Source organism: Triturus cristatus, chromosome 4_1, assembly GCF_964204655.1.
Source record: "Triturus cristatus chromosome 4_1, aTriCri1.1, whole genome shotgun sequence".
Lineage (NCBI taxonomy): Eukaryota > Metazoa > Chordata > Amphibia > Caudata > Salamandridae > Triturus > Triturus cristatus.
In genome coordinates this window covers 295593929-295609730 of record NC_140585.1, presented here as the reverse complement: position 1 = coordinate 295609730, position 15802 = coordinate 295593929, and the positions used below count along the sequence as shown (strand labels likewise).

The window sequence follows — 15802 nt, the reverse complement described above, 5'->3', positions numbered from 1 at the left end:
TGAATGGGAAATCTCTGGTTTAGAAAAAGACTGCAAGCTCGGGGACGAAGATTCTTCAGGTGCCACCACCACTTCGAGAGGTAAGTTGGGTAGTTGGAGGATAGGTAGGTACCCCGGGATTGGGCACAGGGGGCCGCGGAGCGCCGGGTGCAGGGGTACCTTTTGGTGTTGGGAAATCTTACCCTCTGTTGATCGCGGTTGGGGGGGCACCTGGTTCTGAGGCTGCAGGCTTCTTCAGGAGTGTCGAGGGAGGTCCTTGGGTGCCGGACTCGGGGTCACAGTCGCCGTGGGGTCGTCCTTGTGGTCTTTGTTCACTCTGGCACAGGCCAGGCTTGGTGGGTGCAGAGTGTGAAGGGTTTGCGGTTCCGGGCTGCTGCCAGGGATTAGAAGTAGATTTGAGTAGAGCCTCTACTCATGGAAGTCCCAGGGGTTTAGAGTCAAAAGGTAGCCAGGTCCTCCAGGGTTTGTGAGGTTGCTGGGCACAAGAGATGCCGGGTTGGAGCAGGAGCAGGTTCGAGGGTCGACAGGCCAGAGGCTCCAACGTTTGGGAGTTGCACAGCCCTCAGTCTTTTCATGTTTCGCTCAAAGAGTGAAGGGCCCTGTAATTTCTCCTTCTCATTCACATATGAAAAGAATGAGGGCTAATCAAAAAATGAATTAGAGCTGGACGTAGAAATGCAGCAGAAGGGCCAGCAAGCGCATTTCTAAGTTGCTCTATGAAGGATGCTTTTGTACTTGACAGATCAGTTTAATCCTACAGGTGCTCTAAAAGGAAGAATGCATTTGAGTCATCCTTGCTGAAAATCACACAGCCATTTATTCTAGGTTGCACTGAGTTTTCAGTCCTCTCCGCCTGCTAGCTTGTTGTTGCAATATGTCTCAATTCTGGAGAATTGTCTGCTATGCTGAAATGCGTGGCCCAGTTCAAATGTTCATCATATTTCCTGGAAAAATATCAAAAGGAAAACAAAGATTTGGTTTTTGGAAAATAATTTATTACACCTTGTAAAAATCAAAACTTTCACACTTGAGTCAAAAAAGAGAGGCTAGGTCTCACTATTTTGCTCAGGCTGTTTTACACGTATTGCTCACAGGTGCTGTCCTGCTACCAATGGGCATGGAAGCTTTGGCCTGCTCTGTTTCCAGCCTGGGTCGGTGCACCTCTCGTTACACAACCTGAAATTCTAGAGCTCCCTCTAGGACACCATATTGATGCCCAATGCAGCATGGACACCTGATCAACACAGCTGAGTGCAGCCCAGAACCTCTGAGCTCAAGCAATCCACAAGCCTCTGCCTCCCATGTAACTAGGACAACAGGCACACGCCACCTTGCCCGGCAAACACTGCAGCTGTCCTAATGATGAAATGCATTCCATAAGTAAGGATAATGATAAAGTAAGGTGGAATGAATTGATGGTTTACCAACCATGTTTCAAGAAAATCAATTTCACTATCCTTCAAAGAAAGGAAAAAAATGTCTTATCAAGAAGCAGTGTGAATATGGGAAGGGCCTTTAAAAAAGAGGTGGAGTTTCCTAAAGTAAAAAAGAGGGTTGAACTGATTGAAGGGAGAGAGGAAGTAGGGTCGGAAAGATTGTGACGGGGAAGTGAATACAACATAAATACTAGTATTTAGAGAGTGAGAGACAGGTAGAGGGACAGAAGGGAAAGGAGAGTGAGAGTGAGAGAGAAGAGCCAGGTTAGGGCTGAGTTTCTCTTTATCTGCCAGTGACTCCCTGTAGAAGCTTGCCGGCACAATTTAGGCTGTCCTGTAGGCATCCCTTGTTATGCCGAGCCAGCCAATATTGAGAAAAATAGCATGGGTCACAATGATGGAACTCGTCTGCAACATCGGAAGTTTTAAAGTAGTATGAAGTGGGAGGGCTAGAAGAGTTACCATAAAGAATGAATACACGTCATTCTGTTCTCTAGCCTCAACAGCTGCAAGAGAGGAACTCCTGCTGGCCAAGAAGACCAATGTCAGTTCAGCTTGAACAGGTGAAAGCATGCCTGATTCTGCAAAGGTATGAGATTACACTTTTGCGTCAGAGGTGGTCACGGGCTATTGCACATTAGGAAACCGTTTATTGAGGTCCAGTTGGATTACTCTATCTTCTACCACCTCAAAATCAGCTGCTCATGCAGTGTTCTATACCGATGAGCTATTTTGGTCCTCCCTGCCCCTTCCAGCTAGTGGGTCCCCTGACTAGGGAAAGTGATTCGAACAGATTTGCATCTCTTTTCATAGGAGACTTCTTCACTTATTTTACACTGTGCCAAATCAAGGTAGATTGAGTAATGATCTTGACAGACCTATATTGGAGAACTGCAGTGTGAGAAAGTGGCTCTGTATATACTGTTCCCAAATAGGTACAGGGTGTACAGAGTCCACAGTCCCCAGAGGTTTGGCAGAGGCTAAAGTTAGATATAACCTTACTCTCTAAAGTGGTAGCTTGGTCGAGCAGTAAGGCAGTATCAGAGGACAGTGTAAAGCATTTGTTGCACACACTCAGTCAGCAAATGGTCTCACACACTCAATAACTGAACTCTAGGCCTATGGTTTATCTACAAAAAATATATGCTTGTTTTATTTTAGAACCAACAATAGGTATTAAAATATACTTTCTCAGAATGAGATGCTTTATATAAATACTTTTGCAATATGCAATTGACTTTTGTAGAAAGTTACAAGTGGTTGCAATAGGCAACAACATTTTAAACACAATAATGCATTGAGCTCAATGGAAGTTTCAAGTTATTTGCAACAGATTACTTTTAGGATTACTTTTGGATTTCCAGGACTGGATCCTAGATTCAGTCCTGGGTCAGTACTTGGAATCAAGTGATAAAAGTCGACTTAATCACTGTGATGATTTTTAGACAATATTTTGCTATTTTAAAGGTTGACAGAAAATATTTCATAGAAAACAGTCTAAGATTCCCTATGGCAGAAAATTCAAGTTGCAGGTATAGTATGTTCGCGTTACTTTTGTAATCCAGTACTGGGTGCCTAGACTCAGTACTGGGACCTTTATCCAAAACAGGTAAGTAATTACGTTTTCAGAAATTATACGATTTTTAAAGAATATTTAAAGTTTGCAGAAATTTACACTTAGAAGAAATTTCACAGAAAAACAGTCAATGATTTCCTATGGGAGAAAATTGGGTTACTGGTAAGTACAGTTGTAAGTATTTTTCAGAGTCAGTGCTGGGCACCAAGATCCAGCACTGGAAGCTCACCTAATAGCAGGTGAGTATTTTCGTTTTCGTTACTCGGCTGATTTTTGGTGAATATTTTAAGTTTTGAAAAGTCCACACTTGGAAGAAATTTCAGGAAAAACCAGTCAATGTTACCCTATGGAGAAGATTGAGTTATCGGTTTAAAGGTAAGTACTCGACTGGCAGAGTTAAGGTTCTGGGCACAGACTCAGGCGTCTCCCAGGGTCAGGTAGGTACAGTTGGTTCACCCTCAGCGGCACAAGGGCGGCCGGGTGCAGAGAGAGTTAGGCCCAATGTTATCCTATGAGAGGTAGGGGGGCCTTGGTTGGTGGCTGCTGACTAGCAGGCCACGTGGCTGTGGGAGCTGGGCTCCTGGTCACTTATCCAGGGCAAGTGGGGAAGTAGATAGATGTAGAGGTTGCACTGCCAGAGCCACTCGGACGGCTGGGTGCAGGGTGCTTTTGAGCATTCGGGCGCTCAATTGATTTGAATGGGAAATCTCTGGTTTAGAAAAAGACTGCAAGCTCGGGGACGAAGATTCTTCAGGTGCCACCACCACTTCGAGAGGTAAGTTGGGTAGTTGGAGGATAGGTAGGTACCCCGGGATTGGGCACAGGGGGCCGCGGAGCGCCGGGTGCAGGGGTACCTTTTGGTGTTGGGAAATCTTACCCTCTGTTGATCGCGGTTGGGGGGGCACCTGGTTCTGAGGCTGCAGGCTTCTTCAGGAGTGTCGAGGGAGGTCCTTGGGTGCCGGACTCGGGGTCACAGTCGCCGTGGGGTCGTCCTTGTGGTCTTTGTTCACTCTGGCACAGGCCAGGCTTGGTGGGTGCAGAGTGTGAAGGGTTTGCGGTTCCGGGCTGCTGCCAGGGATTAGAAGTAGATTTGAGTAGAGCCTCTACTCATGGGAGTCCCAGGGGTTTAGAGTCAAAAGGTAGCCAGGTCCTCCAGGGTTTGTGAGGTTGCTGGGCACAAGAGATGCCGGGTTGGAGCAGGAGCAGGTTCGAGGGTCGACAGGCCAGAGGCTCCAACGTTTGGGAGTTGCACAGCCCTCAGTCTTTTCATGTTTCGCTCAAAGAGTGAAGGGCCCTGTAATTTCTCCTTCTCATTCACATATGAAAAGAATGAGGGCTAATCAAAAAATGAATTAGAGCTGGATGTAGAAATGCAGCAGAAGGGCCAGCAAGCGCATTTCTAAGTTGCTCTATGAAGGATGCTTTTGTACTTGACAGATCAGTTTAATCCTACAGGTGCTCTAAAAGGAAGAATGCATTTGAGTCATCCTTGCTGAAAATCACACAGCCATTTATTCTAGGTTGCACTGAGTTTTCAGTCCTCTCCGCCTGCTAGCTTGTTGTTGCAATATGTCTCAATTCTGGAGAATTGTCTGCTATGCTGAAATGCGTGGCCCAGTTCAAATGTTCATCATATTTCCTGGAAAAATATCAAAAGGAAAACAAAGATTTGGTTTTTGGAAAATAATTTATTACACCTTGTAAAAATCAAAACTTTCACACTTGAGTCAAAAAAGAGAGGCTAGGTCTCACTATTTTGCTCAGGCTGTTTTACACGTATTGCTCACAGGTGCTGTCCTGCTACCAATGGGCATGGAAGCTTTGGCCTGCTCTGTTTCCAGCCTGGGTCGGTGCACCTCTCGTTACACAACCTGAAATTCTAGAGCTCCCTCTAGGACACCATATTGATGCCCAATGCAGCATGGACACCTGATCAACACAGCTGAGTGCAGCCCAGAACCTCTGAGCTCAAGCAATCCACAAGCCTCTGCCTCCCATGTAACTAGGACAACAGGGACACGCCACCTTGCCCAGCAAACACTGCAGCTGTCCTAATGATGAAATGCATTCCATAAGTAAGGATAATGATAAAGTAAGGTGGAATGAATTGATGGTTTACCAACCATGTTTCAAGAAAATCAATTTCACTATCCTTCAAAGAAAGGAAAAAAATGTCTTATCAAGAAGCAGTGTGAATATGGGAAGGGCCTTTAAAAAAGATGTGGAGTTTCCTAAAGTAAAAAAGAGGGTTGAACTGATTGAAGGGAGAGAGGAAGTAGGGTCGGAAAGATTGTGACGGGGAAGTGAATACAACATAAATACTAGTATTTAGAGAGTGAGAGACAGGTAGAGGGACAGAAGGGAAAGGAGAGTGAGAGTGAGAGAGAAGAGCCAGGTTAGGGCTGAGTTTCTCTTTATCTGCCAGTGACTCCCTGTGGAAGCTTGCCGGCACAATTTAGGCTGTCCTGTAGGCATCCCTTGTTATGCCGAGCCAGCCAATATTGAGAAAAATAGCATGGGTCACAATGATGGAACTCGTCTGCAACATCGGATGTTTTAAAGTAGTATGGAGTGGGAGGGCTAGAAGAGTTACCATAAAGAATGAATACACGTCATTCTGTTCTCTAGCCTCAACAGCTGCAAGAGAGGAACTCCTGCTGGCCAAGAAGACCAATGTCAGTTCAGCTTGAACAGGTGAAAGCATGCCTGATTCTGCAAAGGTATGAGATTACACTTTTGCGTCAGAGGTGGTCAGGGGCTATTGCACATTAGGAAACCGTTTATTGAGGTCCAGTTGGATTACTCTATCTTCTACCACCTCAAAATCAGCTGCTCATGCAGTGTTCTATACCGATGAGCTATTTTGGTCCTCCCTGCCCCTTCCAGCTAGTGGGTCCCCTGACTAGGGAAAGTGATTCGAACAGATTTGCATATCTTTTCATAGGAGACTTCTTGACCTATTTTATACTGTGCCAAATCAAGGTAGATTGAGTAATGATCTTGACAGACCTATATTGGAGAACTGCAGTGTGAGAAAGTGGCTCTGTATATACTGTTCCCAAATAGGTACAGGGTGTACAGAGTCCACAGTCCCCAGAGGTTTGGCAGAGGCTAAAGTTAGATATAACCTTACTCTCTAAAGTGGTAGCTTGGTCGAGCAGTAAAGCAGTATCAGAGGACAGTGTAAAGCATTTGTTGCACACACTCAGTCAGCAAATGGTCTCACACACTCAATAACTGAACTCTAGGCCAATGGTTTATCTACAAAAAATATATGCTTGTTTTATTTTAGAACCAACAATAGGTATTAAAATATACTTTCTCAGAATGAGATGCTTTATATAAATACTTTTGCAATATGCAATTGACTTTTGTAGAAAGTTACAAGTGGTTGCAATAGGCAACAACATTTTAAACACAATAATGCATTGAGCTCAATGGAAGTTTCAAGTTATTTGCAACAGATTACTTTTAGGATTACTTTTGGATTTCCAGGACTGGATCCTAGATTCAGTCCTGGGTCAGTACTTGGAATCAAGTGATAAAAGTCGACTTAATTACTGTGATGATTTTTAGACAATATTTTGCTATTTTAAAAGTTGACAGAAAATATTTCATAGAAAACAGTCTAAGATTCCCTATGGCAGAAAATTCAAGTTGCAGGTATAGTATGTTCTCGTTACTTTTGTAATCCAGTACTGGGTGCCTAGACTCAGTACTGGGACCTTTATCCAAAACAGGTAAGTAATTACGTTTTCAGAAATTATACGATTTGACACTTAGAAGAAATTTCACAGAAAAACAGTCAATAATTTCCTATGGGAGAAAATTGGGTTACTGGTAAGTACAGTTGTAAGTATTTTTCAGAGTCAGTGCTGGGCACCAAGATCCAGCACTGGGAGCTCACCTAATAGCAGGTGAGTATTTTCGTTTTCGTTACTCGGCTGATTTTTGGTGAATATTTTAAGTTTTGAAAAGTCCACACTTGGAAGAAATTTCAGGAAAAACCAGTCAATGTTACCCTATGGAGAAGATTGAGTTATCGGCTTAGGGTAAGTACTCGACTGGCAGAGTTAAGGTTCTGGGCATAGACTCAGGCGTCTCCCAGGGTCAGGTAGGTACAGTTGGTTCACCCTCAGCGGCACAAGGGCGGCCGGGTGCAGAGAGAGTTAGGCCCAATGTTATCCTATGAGAGGTAGGGGGGCCTTGGTTGGTGGCTGCTGACTAGCAGGCCACGTGGCTGTGGGAGCTGGGCTCCTGGTCACTTATCCAGGGCAAGTGGGGAAGTAGATAGATGTAGAGGTTGCACTGCCAGGGCCACTCGGACGGCTGGGTGCAGGGTGCTTTTGAGCATTCGGGCGCTCAATTGATTTGAATGGGAAATCTCTGGTTTAGAAAAAGACTGCAAGCTCGGGGACGAAGATTCTTCAGGTGCCACCACCACTTCGAGAGGTAAGTTGGGTAGTTGGAGGATAGGTAGGTACCCCGGGATTGGGCACAGGGGGCCGCGGAGCGCCGGGTGCAGGGGTACCTTTTGGTGTCGGGAAATCTTACCCTCTGTTGATCGCGGTTGGGGAGGCACCTGGTTCTGAGGCTGCAGGCTTCTTCAGGAGTGTCGAGGGAGGTCCTTGGGTGCGGGACTCGGGGTCACAGTCGCCGTGGGGTCGTCCTTGTGGTCTTTGTTCACTCTGGCACAGGCCAGGCTTGGTGGGTGCAGAGTGTGAAGTGTTCGCGGTTCCGGGCTGCTGCCAGGGATTAGAAGTAGATTTGAGTAGAGCCTCTACTCATGGGAGTCCCAGGGGTTTAGAGTCAAAAGGTAGCCAGGTCCTCCAGGGTTTGTGAGGTTGCTGGCCACAAGAGATGCCGGGTTGGAGCAGGAGCAGGTTCGAGGGTCGACAGGCCAGAGGCTCCAACGTTTGGGAGTTGCACAGCCCTCAGTCTTTTCATGTTTCGCTCAAAGAGTGAAGGGCCCTGTAATTTCTCCTTCTCATTCACATATGAAAAGAATGAGGGCTAATCAAAAAATGAATTAGAGCTGGACGTAGAAATGCAGCAGAAGGGCCAGCAAGCGCATTTCTAAGTTGCTCTATGAAGGATGCTTTTGTACTTGACAGATCAGTTTAATCCTACAGGTGCTCTAAAAGGAAGAATGCATTTGAGTCATCCTTGCTGAAAATCACACAGCCATTTATTCTAGGTTGCACTGAGTTTTCAGTCCTCTCCGCCTGCTAGCTTGTTGTTGCAATATGTCTCAATTCTGGAGAATTGTCTGCTATGCTGAAATGCGTGGCCCAGTTCAAATGTTCATCATATTTCCTGGAAAAATATCAAAAGGAAAACAAAGATTTGGTTTTGGGAAAATAATTTATTACACCTTGTAAAAATCAAAACTTTCACATTTGAGTCAAAAAAGAGAGGCTAGGTCTCACTATTTTGCTCAGGCTGTTTTACACGTACTGCTCACAGGTGCTGTCCTGCTACCAATGGGCATGGAAGCTTTGGCCTGCTCTGTTTCCAGCCTGGATCGGTGCACCTCTCGTTACACAACCTGAAATTCTAGAGCTCCCTCTAGAACACCATATTGATGCCCAATGCAGCATGGACACCTGATCAACACAGCTGAGTGCAGCCCAGAACCCCTGAGCTCAAGCAATCCACAAGCCTCTGCCTCCCAAGTAACTAGGACAACAGGCACACGCCACCTTGCCCGGCAAACACTGCAGCTGTCCTAATGATGAAATGCATTCCATAAGTAAGGATAATGATAAAGTAAGGTGGAATGAATTGATGGTTTACCAACCATGTTTCAAGAAAATCAATTTCACTATCCTTCAAAGAAAGGAAAAAAATGTCTTATCAAGAAGCAGTGTGAATATGGGAAGGGCCTTTAAAAAAGATGTGGAGTTTCCTAAAGTAAAAAAGAGGGTTGAACTGATTGAAGGGAGAGAGGAAGTAGGGTCGGAAAGATTGTGACGGGGAAGTGAATACAACATAAATACTAGTATTTAGAGAGTGAGAGACAGGTAGAGGGACAGAAGGGAAAGGAGAGTGAGAGTGAGAGAGAAGAGCCAGGTTAGGGCTGAGTTTCTCTTTATCTGCCAGTGACTCCCTGTAGAAGCTTGCCGGCACAATTTAGGCTGTCCTGTAGGCATCCCTTGTTATGCCGAGCCAGCCAATATTGAGAAAAATAGCATGGGTCACAATGATGGAACTCGTCTGCAACATCGGAAGTTTTAAAGTAGTATGAAGTGGGAGGGCTAGAAGAGTTACCATAAAGAATGAATACACGTCATTCTGTTCTCTAGCCTCAACAGCTGCAAGAGAGGAACTCCTGCTGGCCAAGAAGACCAATGTCAGTTCAGCTTGAACAGGTGAAAGCATGCCTGATTCTGCAAAGGTATGAGATTACACTTTTGCGTCAGAGGTGGTCAGGGGCTATTGCACATTAGGAAACCGTTTATTGAGGTCCAGTTGGATTACTCTATCTTCTACCACCTCAAAATCAGCTGCTCATGCAGTGTTCTATACCGATGAGCTATTTTGGTCCTCCCTGCCCCTTCCAGCTAGTGGGTCCCCTGACTAGGGAAAGTGATTCGAACAGATTTGCATATCTTTTCATAGGAGACTTCTTGACTTATTTTATACTGTGCCAAATCAAGGTAGATTGAGTAATGATCTTGACAGACCTATATTGGAGAACTGCAGTGTGAGAAAGTGGCTCTGTATATACTGTTCCCAAATAGGTACAGGGTGTACAGAGTCCACAGTCCCCAGAGGTTTGGCAGAGGCTAAAGTTAGATATAACCTTACTCTCTAAAGTGGTAGCTTGGTCTAGCAGTAAGGCAGTATCAGAGGACAGTGTAAAGCATTTGTTGCACACACTCAGTCAGCAAAAGGTCTCACACATTCAATAACTGAACTCTAGGCCAATGGTTTATCTACAAAAAATATATGCTTGTTTTATTTTAGAACCAACAATAGGTATTAAAATATACTTTCTCAGAATGAGATGCTTTATATAAATACTTTTGCAACATGCAATTGAGTTTTGTAGAAAGTTACAAGTGGTTGCAATAGGCAACAACATTTTAAACACAATAATGCATTGAGCTCAATGGAAGTTTCAAGTTATTTGCAACAGATTACTTTTAGGATTACTTTTGGATTTCCAGGACTGGATCCTAGATTCAGTCCTGGGTCAGTACTTGGAATCAAGTGATAAAAGTCGACTTAATTACTGTGATGATTTTTAGACAATATTTTGCTATTTTAAAAGTTGACAGAAAATATTTCATAGAAAACAGTCTAAGATTCCCTATGGCAGAAAATTCAAGTTGCAGGTATAGTATGTTCTCGTTACTTTTGTAATCCAGTACTGGGTGCCTAGACTCAGTACTGGGACCTTTACCCAAAACAGGTAAGTAATTACGTTTTCAGAAATTATACGATTTTTAAAGAATATTTAAAGTTTGCAGAAAATTGACACTTAGAAGAAATTTCACAGAAAAACAGTCAATGATTTCCTACGGGAGAAAATTGGGTTACTGGTAAGTACAGTTGTAAGTATTTTTCAGAGTCAGTGCTGGGAACCAAGATCCAGCACTGGGAGCTCACCTAATAGCAGGTGAGTATTTTCGTTTTCGTTACTCGGCTGATTTTTGGTGAATATTTTAAGTTTTGAAAAGTCCACACTTGGAAGAAATTTCAGGAAAAACCAGTCAATGTTACCCTATGGAGAAGATTGAGTTATCGGTTTAAAGGTAAGTACTCGACTGGCAGAGTTAAGGTTCTGGGCATAGACTCAGGCGTCTCCCAGGGTCAGGTAGGTACAGTTGGTTCACCCTCAGCGGCACAAGGGCGGCCGGGTGCAGAGAGAGTTAGGCCCAATGTTATCCTATGAGAGGTAGGGGGGCCTTGGTTGGTGGCTGCTGACTAGCAGGCCACGTGGCTGTGGGAGCTGGGCTCCTGGTCACTTATCCAGGGCAAGTGGGGAAGTAGATAGATGTAGAGGTTGCACTGCCAGGGCCACTCGGACGGCTGGGTGCAGGGTGCTTTTGAGCATTCGGGCGCTCAATTGATTTGAATGGGAAATCTCTGGTTTAGAAAAAGACTGCAAGCTCGGGGACGAAGATTCTTCAGGTGCCACCACCACTTCGAGAGGTAAGTTGGGTAGTTGGAGGATAGGTAGGTACCCCGGGATTGGGCACAGGGGGCCACGGAGCGCCGGGTGCAGGGGTACGTTTTGGTGTCGGGAAATCTTACACTCTGTTGATCGCGGTTGGGGGGGCACCTGGTTCTGAGGCTGCAGGCTTCTTCAGGAGTGTCGAAGGAGGTCCTTGGGTGCCGGACTCGGGGTCACAGTCGCCGTGGGGTCGTCCTTGTGGTCTTTGTTCACTCTGGCACAGGCCAGGCTTGGTGGGTGCAGAGTGTGAAGGGTTCGCGGTTCCGGGCTGCTGCCAGGGATTAGAAGTAGATTTGAGTAGAGCCTCTACTCATGGGAGTCCCAGGGGTTTAGAGTCAAAAGGTAGCCAGGTCCTCCAGGGTTTGTGAGGTTGCTGGCCACAAGAGATGCCGGGTTGGAGCAGGAGCAGGTTCGAGGGTCGACAGGCCAGAGGCTCCAACGTTTGGGAGTTGCACAGCCCTCAGTCTTTTCATGTTTCGCTCAAAGAGTGAAGGGCCCTGTAATTTCTCCTTCTCATTCACATATGAAAAGAATGAGGGCTAATCAAAAAATGAATTAGAGCTGGACGTAGAAATGCAGCAGAAGGGCCAGCAAGCGCATTTCTAAGTTGCTCTATGAAGGATGCTTTTGTACTTGACAGATCAGTTTAATCCTACAGGTGCTCTAAAAGGAAGAATGCATTTGAGTCATCCTTGCTGAAAATCACGCAGCCATTTATTCTAGGTTGCACTGAGTTTTCAGTCCTCTCCGCCTGCTAGCTTGTTGTTGCAATATGTCTCAATTCTGGAGAATTGTCTGCTATGCTGAAATGCGTGGCCCAGTTCAAATGTTCATCATATTTCCTGGAAAAATATCAAAAGGAAAACAAAGATTTGGTTTTGGGAAAATAATTTATTACACCTTGTAAAAATCAAAACTTTCCCATTTGAGTCAAAATAGAGAGGCTAGGTCTCACTATTTTCCTCAGGCTGTTTAACACGTACTGCTCACAGGTGCTGTCCTGCTACCAATGGGCATGGAAGCTTTGGCCTGCTCTGTTTCCAGCCTGGGTTGGTGCACCTCTCGTTCCACAACCTGAAATTCTAGAGCTCCCTCTAGAACACCATATTGATGCCCAATGCAGCATGGACACCTGATCAACACAGCTGAGTGCAGCCCAGAACCCCTGAGCTCAAGCAATCCACAAGCCTCTGCCTCCCAAGTAACTAGGACAACAGGCACACGCCACCTTGCCCGGCAAACACTGCAGCTGTCCTAATGATGAAATGCATTCCATAAGTAAGGATAATGATAAAGTAAGGTGGAATGAATTGATGGTTTACCAACCATGTTTCAAGAAAATCAATTTCACTATCCTTCAAAGAAAGGAAAAAAATGTCTTATCAAGAAGCAGTGTGAATATGGGAAGGGCCTTTAAAAAAGATGTGGAGTTTCCTAAAGTAAAAAAGAGGGTTGAACTGATTGAAGGGAGAGAGGAAGTAGGGTCGGAAAGATTGTGACGGGGAAGTGAATACAACATAAATACTAGTATTTAGAGAGTGAGAGACAGGTAGAGGGACAGAAGGGAAAGGAGAGTGAGAGTGAGAGAGAAGAGCCAGGTTAGGGCTGAGTTTCTCTTTATCTGCCAGTGACTCCCTGTAGAAGCTTGCCGGCACAATTTAGGCTGTCCTGTAGGCATCCCTTGTTATGCCGAGCCAGCCAATATTGAGAAAAATAGCATGGGTCACAATGATGGAACTCGTCTGCAACATCGGAAGTTTTAAAGTAGTATGGAGTGGGAGGGCTAGAAGAGTTACCATAAAGAATGAATACACGTCATTCTGTTCTCTAGCCTCAACAGCTGCAAGAGAGGAACTCCTGCTGGCCAAGAAGACCAATGTCAGTTCAGCTTGAACAGGTGAAAGCATGCCTGATTCTGCAAAGGTATGAGATTACACTTTTGCGTCAGAGGTGGTCAGGGGCTATTGCACATTAGGAAACCGTTTATTGAGGTCCAGTTGGATTACTCTATCTTCTACCACCTCAAAATCAGCTGCTCATGCAGTGTTCTATACCGATGAGCTATTTTGGTCCTCCCTGCCCCTTCCAGCTAGTGGGTCCCCTGACTAGGGAAAGTGATTCGAACAGATTTGCATCTCTTTTCATAGGAGACTTCTTCACTTATTTTATACTGTGCCAAATCAAGGTAGATTGAGTAATGATCTTGACAGACCTATATTGGAGAACTGCAGTGTGAGAAAGTGGCTCTGTATATACTGTTCCCAAATAGGTACAGGGTGTACAGAGTCCACAGTCCCCAGAGGTTTGGCAGAGGCTAAAGTTAGATATAACCTTACTCTCTAAAGTGGTAGCTTGGTCGAGCAGTAAGGCAGTATCAGAGGACAGTGTAAAGCATTTGTTGCACACACTCAGTCAGCAAATGGTCTCACACACTCAATAACTGAACTCTAGGCCTATGGTTTATCTACAAAAAATATATGCTTGTTTTATTTTAGAACCAACAATAGGTATTAAAATATACTTTCTCAGAATGAGATGCTTTATATAAATACTTTTGCAATATGCAATTGACTTTTGTAGAAAGTTACAAGTGGTTGCAATAGGCAACAACATTTTAAACACAATAATGCATTGAGCTCAATGGAAGTTTCAAGTTATTTGCAACAGATTACTTTTAGGATTACTTTTGGATTTCCAGGACTGGATCCTAGATTCAGTCCTGGGTCAGTACTTGGAATCAAGTGATAAAAGTCGACTTAATCACTGTGATGATTTTTAGACAATATTTTGCTATTTTAAAAGTTGACAGAAAATATTTAATAGAAAACAGTCTAAGATTCCCTATGGCAGAAAATTCAAGTTGCAGGTATAGTATGTTCTCGTTACTTTTGTAATCCAGTACTGGGTGCCTAGACTCAGTACTGGGACCTTTATCCAAAACAGGTAAGTAATTACGTTTTCAGAAATTATACGATTTTTAAAGAATATTTAAAGTTTGCAGAAATTGACACTTAGAAGAAATTTCACAGAAAAACAGTCAATGATTTCCTATGGGAGAAAATTGGGTTACTGGTAAGTACAGTTGTAAGTATTTTTCAGAGTCAGTGCTGGGCACCAAGATCCAGCACTGGGAGCTCACCTAATAGCAGGTGAGTATTTTCGTTTTCGTTACTCGGCTGATTTTTGGTGAATATTTTAAGTTTTGAAAAGTCCACACTTGGAAGAAATTTCAGGAAAAACCAGTCAATGTTACCCTATGGAGAAGATTGAGTTATCGGTTTAAAGGTAAGTACTCGACTGGCAGAGTTAAGGTTCTGTGCATAGACTCAGGCGTCTCCCAGGGTCAGGTAGGTACAGTTGGTTCACCCTCAGCGGCACAAGGGCGGCCGGGTGCAGAGAGAGTTAGGCCCAATGTTATCCTATGAGAGGTAGGGGGGCCTTGGTTGGTGGCTGCTGACTAGCAGGCCACGTGGTTGTGGGAGCTGGGCTCCTGGTCACTTATCCAGGGCAAGTGGGGAAGTAGATAGATGTAGAGGTTGCACTGCCAGGGCCACTCGGACGGCTGGGTGCAGGGTGCTTTTGAGCATTCGGGCGCTCAATTGATTTGAATGGGAAATCTCTGGTTTAGAAAAAGACTGCAAGCTCGGGGACGAAGATTCTTCAGGTGCCACCACCACTTCGAGAGGTAAGTTGGGTAGTTGGAGGATAGGTAGGTACCCCGGGATTGGGCACAGGGGGCCGCGGAGCGCCGGGTGCAGGGGTACCTTTTGGTGTCGGGAAATCTTACCCTCTGTTGATCGCGGTTGGGGGGGCACCTGGTTCTGAGGCTGCAGGCTTCTTCAGGAGGCTCGAGGGAGGTCCTTGGGTGCCGGACTCGGGGTCACAGTCGCCGTGGGGTCGTCCTTGTGGTCTTTGTTCACTCTGGCACAGGCCAGGCTTGGTGGGTGCAGAGTGTGAAGGGTTCGCGGTTCCGGGCTGCTGCCAGGGATTAGAAGTAGATTTGAGTAGAGCCTCTACTCATGGGAGTCCCAGGGGTTTAGAGTCAAAAGGTAGCCAGGTCCTCCAGGGTTTGTGAGGTTGCTGGCCACAAGAGATGCCGGGTTGGAGCAGGAGCAGGTTCGAGGGTCGACAGGCCAGAGGCTCCAACGTTTGGGAGTTGCACAGCCCTCAGTCTTTTCATGTTTCGCTCAAAGAGTGAAGGGCCCTGTAATTTCTCCTTCTCATTCACATATGAAAAGAATGAGGGCTAATCAAAAAATGAATTAGAGCTGGACGTAGAAATGCAGCAGAAGGGCCAGCAAGCGCATTTCTAAGTTGCTCTATGAAGGATGCTTTTGTACTTGACAGATCAGTTTAATCCTACAGGTGCTCTAAAAGGAAGAATGCATTTGAGTCATCCTTGCTGAAAATCACACAGCCATTTATTCTAGGTTGCACTGAGTTTTCAGTCCTCTCCGCCTGCTAGCTTGTTGTTGCAATATGTCTCAATTCTGGAGAATTGTCTGCTATGCTGAAATGCGTGGCCCAGTTCAAATGTTCATCATATTTCCTGGAAAAATATCAAAAGGAAAACAAAGATTTGGTTTTGGGAAAATAATTTATTACACC

At 45.1% G+C, this 15802-nt stretch overlaps 4 non-coding genes across 4 annotated transcripts; all 4 read right to left on the bottom strand.

Annotated features, from left to right (window-relative positions):
• Positions 1 to 1040: 1040 nt before the first annotated feature.
• On the bottom strand, positions 1041 to 1340 carry LOC146854803 (signal recognition particle RNA). Its single transcript, XR_014981669.1, has one exon.
• A 3407-nt stretch (positions 1341 to 4747) lies between these two features.
• On the bottom strand, positions 4748 to 5047 carry LOC146854802 (signal recognition particle RNA). Its single transcript, XR_014981750.1, has one exon.
• A 3377-nt stretch (positions 5048 to 8424) lies between these two features.
• LOC146854801 (signal recognition particle RNA) lies at positions 8425 to 8724 on the bottom strand. Its single transcript, XR_014959163.1, has one exon.
• A 3408-nt stretch (positions 8725 to 12132) lies between these two features.
• On the bottom strand, positions 12133 to 12432 carry LOC146854800 (signal recognition particle RNA). The gene has a single exon (XR_014981727.1).
• Between the last annotated feature and the right edge of the window lie 3370 nt (positions 12433 to 15802).